Genomic DNA, 7,507 nt, shown 5'->3' with positions numbered 1-7,507 from the left:
ATTGGTGTGAAACTTGGTCTCTGATATTAAGGGAGGTGCATATGTGTAGACTGATGGTGTGAGAACAGAGTGTCGAGGAGAATATTCTGACGAAAGAGAGATGAAGTGACGGAAAGTTGGAGAAAACTGCGTAATGATTTGTTTCATAATAATTATATTAAGATTGATGAATTCAAGGAGGATGGGATGGGCAGAGTATGTAGAGCGAATTGGCGAGAAGAAAAATGAATATGGGATATTGGTGGGTAAGCCAGAACGACAGAGACCAGTGGAAAATTCAAGTCATAGGACAATATTAAAATGGAACCTTTAGAGATAGACCCTGATGGACTATTTTTGCACTAATGTCTGGTACCTAAAATACAATGAAGCTTCGTCCAACAATTACAGCTTATGTTTTTTGGAGCTCTGAACAGACAATGGCTTCGTATAGAAACTGACTTGAATTGAATTAACTGTCTACATTTTCAAAGAAAACCCCCAATTTTCGCACCACCTCTGTGGTCAATTGTTCAGAGTTCCGGGCTACAGATTCAGAGGTTCCGGGATCGATTCCCGGCGTTCCCAGATTTTAGGAGAAGTAGTGGCTCTGAAACAGGGTCCACTCAGCCTCGTGATGATAAGTGAGGAGTCATTTTAAGGAAATAGCGGCTCCGCACTACAAAACTGAGATTATAGGTCTTGGGAATCCGTTGCACAGAACACGCGACACCCACTTCCCGCAAAATTGGACAACAACTTGGCCAACAAATGGTGGTCCTTTGGTAGATGTAATTCGCTTGCGGACATTAGGCCACGGAGTTTTAAAATACCTTAATCTTCATAATAATTATTGTCACATTCATGGCACTATAATGAACTGGGCGTGTATTTTCACTTGTGTATTCTCTGATACTTTGAGTTTCATTATTCACAATCGCTTGTCCCATTAATCTTGCAGCGCGAAAACCGTACTACCTAAGCGACTAAAATACATGGTAATGAAGCAACAAATACTGACGGTTTCACAGCAACCCCGGTGTTACTCTTACAGCGCTGACAGCAGCACGGTGTATATGTTTCGATTATCGGCAAAGTGGTGCAGTCAAACTGAGGTTGACAGCGTTCAAAATAGTACGACGGCTATGCAACGTAAAAGTCTGTATTCCTTGCTTCGTTACCATAGATAAATCGTAGCATCAGTTGCAGTCGACTTTATACAGGCAACGTGCGGTTGTCAGAGCTGTGAAAATTTCAACTGGGTTGCAAAGATACTTCACAATTTTTGCGTCGTTTCCATCGTCATAAAAAAGCTTCAATTAATGACAAAGTTTTGCAGGCAGTGTTCTGTTGTCAGCGCTTTAACAATATTAGTACTTGCTAGGAACCTTTATACAGGTAAAATGCTGTTGTTAGCGTTTTAAAAATATCAGTACTTCTTAGGAAAATTTATGCAGGTAACTTGCTGTTGTCAGCGCTTTCTTAATATAAATATAATTAGGAAATGTTACACAGGCATCGTGCTATTGTTAGCGCTTTAACAATACGAGTACTTACTAGGAAACTTTATACTGGCATCGTGCTGTTGTTAGCGTTTAAGAAAATCAGTACTTACTAGGAAGTATAAGGAAGAGTTTTTCCACACTTTTCAGTCGAAACAGAAAAAAAGGCAAGGTAAGTGTAAAGAATGCTAAAAATGTGCCAAGATTAAGTCAAGGCCGCTTTTTTCCGAATTCCTGTACTTGATAAATAAAAAGATGAACTTCTCAGCATCCCGTAGCTATCAGGGTTGTTATCGAAAGCTAGATTTGGTAAGCGGGTTCTTTCCTGGTGGCATAACCAACTTTTAGGTACCATTTTTCTTTTCTCTAGTTTTCACGTCAGAGAATATTATGTAAGGACTATTACCGCAAGAGCACAGTTGAAATGTAGATCTCTTTTTTTGAGTCTCAGGGAATTACATGTACGAATTAATTCCCAAATGTTTCTTGTACTCATTTCCTTTATAGTATGTGTCGGTTATTCATTGGGCTTCTCTATTGATCTGGAACATACGTATTTCCATTTCAGCAGAGGCTTAAGACAGATCTTGAGAATGTTTAAGAAAGATAGTTCGTTAGGAGGGATTGTGAATTGTGCTTGTGTTGATTACTTTCAAAACAAGGAAACACGCATATGATATGCTAATTGGTCATTCAGCTGAGTAGTGGTTATATATTTCGTTTGAAAATAATATAATATTTTTCAGGGCCGGATTTCGCATTGCCTAGGAAATTTTTCTATATACGTGAATTAAAGAAATCAAGTTTCACCAACAAAGCTTGCATTCACTTCTCTCCTGTGCAGTTTACATGCCCTATACATTTTACCATTCTTGATATTTTCAGTATAATAATATCTTCTCAGGAGTATAAATTATGAACCACATCATTCCCAACAAAAATTCACCATATGTCAATTTGTGTTCCTGGACTGTATAGTTGTGGCATTGTTGTTATGAAGAGAGGTTGCCTGAACTAGTCGGTGTGATTACTTAAAAGAATATTGGACATAATGGGCAGGGTGTCACAAAGCATTGAAAACTTTGATGGGAATTTTTCTAATGGCGTAGAAGAAAAGAAAGAAAATGGTAAATAATCAAATTAATTAGTCTACTCTTGTTTTGTAGGACAGAGCACATTCCTTTAGCTTCGATATTGCCGGCTATTAATGATGTTTTTCTTAGAATTGGAACAGATAAATGCAGAAAAATTATAGAATTTAAGTCAGATTACAGAAATGTGGGTGAATCTTCCATGAACACGAAGCGAAGCAAATAATTGGGCCCCTCTGGGCATAACCTTCGACCAAATCTAATATGTAAAATGTAAGTTCATATTAGTTGTAAGTCATAACATGGAAACGGGTGTTAAGCTCTGCCACTAAAATGGAGAGGTTCAGTTCCAAGAAGCTAAATGAAGTAGATGAAACATAACAGAATCAGGTTGAAATGCCACGCAGGTTCTGATATTTGGAGAACTTGGGAAAAGACATGGATATTAATAGAGGTTGGGAAGCTGTATTATGGACTAACAAAATTACAGCCAAAGAAAGTCCACGCTAGTAAATACTGAAGAAGCGTAAATCAATGAAAACAGAGGATGTTCAGAATTATTAGCTCAAAAGGAATAAGCATAATTCCAGTGGTTACCGAAAGGAAACCAAGTAAATTGAAATAACCTGAACAGTTTGAAGCCAACAGGCATTATGAGAATAAAAAGTGAGAATATCTTAAAGACAAAATCGATAAATTTAAGAGAACAGTAAGAACAAGAAAATTAGAGGCATGTATCCATAATATGTATGTAATGACCGTCTTGTAGTGCACTCAATTTCATATGTCACTTCTTACTACATGTTTCGGCAATATAGTGCCATCTTCATGTTCGTCACTTACGCTAAGCTATTACATTGTTTGCCGTTGTGTCTTTCATAAAACTATCCAAAAAGCACATTATTCGCCAACAATAATAATATTTGTAGAGATCGTTAATTGGTTTATTTAACAACCTACAAGTAACGGCTACCATTAATTATAACACAGTTGCGGGTTTCCACACTTTACAAACCCTACGACCAAAGTCTTCACGTACTAATAACGCGGGAGCTATACAAGTCTCCCTGAATTACGCACTTTCACTCGTAACACGCCGCTGGCTAGATTCCAACTCTGCTCGCAGCAGTAGCTCGACTACTATTTAACTCGGCGACTGTCATNTAAGCTATTACATTGTTTGCCGTTGTGTCTTTCATAAAACTATCCAAAAAGCACATTATTCGCCAACAATAATAATATTTGTAGAGATCGTTAATTGGTTTATTTAACAACCTACAAGTAACGGCTACCATTAATTATAACACAGTTGCGGGTTTCCACACTTTACAAACCCTACGACCAAAGTCTTCACGTACTAATAACGCGGGAGCTATACAAGTCTCCCTGAATTACGCACTTTCACTCGTAACACGCCGCTGGCTAGATTCCAACTCTGCTCGCAGCAGTAGCTCGACTACTATTTAACTCGGCGACTGTCATATTACAACTGACTCGCAGCAGCTGTGCAGTTCCCTTATATAGCCGCGGTGCTTGCCTGTTGCGTAATGAGTGCCACGTCATCCTGTTACGTCACCGCGCGGAGAGTGGCGGGGTGACGACTCGCCTATTACGCGAGCGCTAAGTTACTGCCACGTGCCGCTGGGGAGGTAAGGGTCCTCCGTTGCGTAACATGTCACACTGCTGCCTCCTTAAGTCTGTTCGTCCCGAATAGCCTGACGGTGCATCCCCGTTCCTTTGCTTCGGAGGCTGTTCTTGCAGCATCTGTTCTCCGGCTGTTACAACCGCTCCCTTCTTAAGACCAACTCGTCTCGAGCGGTTTCCTTTCAGCCTTTCAGATGGCAGCCAACTTCATCTGGGGCGCATGATCTCTTAGGGTCCAAGATTTCCTGAAGATGTTCCTCTTGCTCCATGCCACTCTTGCATGGCGGGACACCTTCTTGCTGACGACGGCCAATTTATTTTGGAGTCCGCAATTTTTCCGTGTCGGGTTCTTCATAATTCGTCGCTTTCGGTCCCTGCGCCTTTTCTTCTTCGGTTCTCCGACCGGCATTACTTCGGCGTCTATTATGGGTATCTCTCGTTGTTCTGCCGCCTCAGGTTTCCTGTGCACTGAGGCCGGCTCTTCATCTTCTAGACGTGCCTCCATTTCTTGGCAGGCCATCGTCTCTCCCACCGGTATCACTATGGAGACCTCTTCTTTTTGTGCCGCCCTTGCTTGGGTTGCTCTCATCTCAGCCGAAGTCTTCTCTCGCCAGGCGGCCATTCTGGCTAGGAGTTCCTTGTGGCTGATCTCCGCCTTTTCTTGACAGGAGTCTAATTTGGCCAGGAAATCTTCTTTGTCTTTCCTCCTAGATTCCTCCATCTCTTCCTTCTCTTTCCTCCTACATTCCTCCATCTCTTACTTCTCTTTCCTCCTCTCTTCCTATGTGGTCAGCAGGTACATTTGTGTAGGCACGACGGGAAAGGAGTTCAATGGCCGTGGCAAAGTCTTGCAGGGATTCTCCAGGTCTCTGCGTCCTCGTTCTTAATTGGCAGTGGTAAGCAGCTGCAAAGTTTTGGTCCCCGAAACGGTCCTCTAGAGCCTGAAGTGTTTCCTCATAAGTCGTATTTGTCGGAATGCCGGGTAGTATTTCCGCCGCCCGACCCTTCAGGGCAGTAATAAGGTATGTGGATTTTTCCCGGTCCGACCATTGGTTGTGTTCTGCCACGGTCTCGAATTGTCACCGGAACACGCTCCACGTTGAATTCCCGTCGGTGGCTGAGTTGTGCTCGCGACGATCGTTGACGTATTTCCCCCCTCGGCCTTCATTTGCACTATGTCCAACCGGGCCTGGAACTCGCGTTTGGTTTCGTCAATTGGTGCGCAGGTTTCGTTGTAGTTTTCCTCAGGTTTTCCTGGAGTTTATCTGTCCGCGCGCAGAGGGACACTTCAATCTGCTCAGTTATTTCTGACCGGAGAGTCTGTTTGTCGTGTTCAACGATCGCCAAAATGTTTTCGACTCTATGTTGGATTTGATCATCCAACTCTGACCGCATAGATCGCATTTCGGCCTTCAATTCTTCCTTGTCGGCCGCCGCCTTTTCTCCTCGCCAGGCTTTCGAGTCCCAGGATGAAGTTGGCTGCCATCTGCAGGAAGATATCCCGTCGCGCGACAGTGGCACGACGTTTGAGAAATGCCTTCAAGAAGGAAACTCCCCAGGGAACCTTCGGATGCCGGAAAGAGGACTTGGCGCCATGGTCTCATGCCAGCAAGTGGCGGGAGGACCAGGAGGAACGACGACGTCAGCAAGTGCAAACAACGCATCAAGGGCTGTTACGTCGACATAAGGAAATTATCATGGAAGACATAAACCAGGACTGGACACTGTGGAGGGGACGAACCCCTCCAAAACGGAAAAAGAGACTTCAAGCATAGGAGGAACCGGTAATGTAGAAGAACCGGCCTTCCAAGAGAAAGTGAATGTGCCATGGGAGAAAGCGATGGATGAATGGAATACAACTGGATCTTCTGGCGAGCTGAAAGGAAACCGCTCGAGACGAGTTGGTCTTAAGAAGGGAGCGATTGTAACAGCCGGAGAACAGAGGCTGCAAGAACAGCCTCCGAAGCAAAGGAACGGGGATGCACCGTTAGGCTATTCGGGACGAACAGACTTAAGGAGGCAGCAGTGTGACATGTTACGCAACGGAGGATCCTTACCTCCCCAGCGGCACGTGGCGGTAACTTAGCGCTCGCGTAATAGGCGAGTCGTCACCCCGCCACTCTCCGCGCGGTGACGTAACAGGATGACGTGGCACTCATTACGCAACAGGCAAGCACCGCGGCTATATAAGGGAACTGCACAGCTGCTGCGAGTCAGTTGTAATGTGACAGTCGCCGAGTTAAATAGTAGTCGAGCCAGTGCAACTCTGCTCGCAGCAGCCTGCGAACAGAGTTGGAATCTAGCCAGCGGCGTGTTACGAGTGAAAGTGCGTAATTCAGGGAGACTTGTATAGCTCCCGCGTTATTAGTACGTGAAGACTTTGGTCGTAGGGTTTGTAAAGTGTGGAAACCCGCAACTGTGTTATAATTAATGGTAGCCGTTACTTGTAGGTTGTTAAATAAACCAATTAAAGATCTCTACGGCGTATTCAGTAACCCAACACGTTACAATACTAAAACTTACTATAGGATTCTAACGATGGTGTATAACACACAGGGATATTGGGTTTTCGGAGTTTATCCATTGTCCTGGTTTTTAAGATAACTAATAAAAAACACGACTTTTCGGAAACTGATTCAATTACTAGTCTCAATCATTGGACAACCGATGTCACAAAACACTAGGATTATAAACACCTGAGACCAGGCTAAGTCCATGAGAGCTAATTAGAAAAATATTCATAACAATTGTTACAAACACATACAATCGTGGAACCAGGATAGAGCCGTAGAAATTTATGTCACGAAACCAAACTAATAATCAGGTCCATGACCCCATGGCATAGAATGGAAAGAGAACTAGTAAAAAAACTAATAGTGTCTAACTAGCGTCAACAATTGAGTAAATCACGTCTAATTTAGAACCTAATAGAAATCAATAAAAACATATATCTCGTCATACAGATCTTCTATGTGAATTGGTGACTCCATTGCAGATAATGGGGATCCAAATGGGAGAAAAGTCCCAACAGGGTTGGCTAATTGGGTTGGCCGAGCATGCCATATGGGCCACTTCTTTGTATTTCCTATACTTGATGTGGCTTTCAATATCCAAAAATCTTAGCTTTGTCCCAGCCTACTCTATGTCCCTCTTCATAGGCATGTTGGGCTAGTTCAGGTTTTTCTAGAAGACCTTCTTTGAAGTTATGCCTGTGTTCCCGGAGCCGCACGGCCAGAGGTCTGCCTGTTTCGTCAATGTAGCTTCTGCCACATTCACAGGGAATGCTATAGA

This window comes from Cryptotermes secundus, unplaced genomic scaffold, assembly GCF_002891405.2.
Source record: "Cryptotermes secundus unplaced genomic scaffold, Csec_1.0 scaffold1792, whole genome shotgun sequence".
Classification (NCBI taxonomy): domain Eukaryota; kingdom Metazoa; phylum Arthropoda; class Insecta; order Blattodea; family Kalotermitidae; genus Cryptotermes; species Cryptotermes secundus.
The sequence above is the reverse complement of the archived record's forward strand: the minus strand, read 5'-3'. Positions refer to the sequence as shown.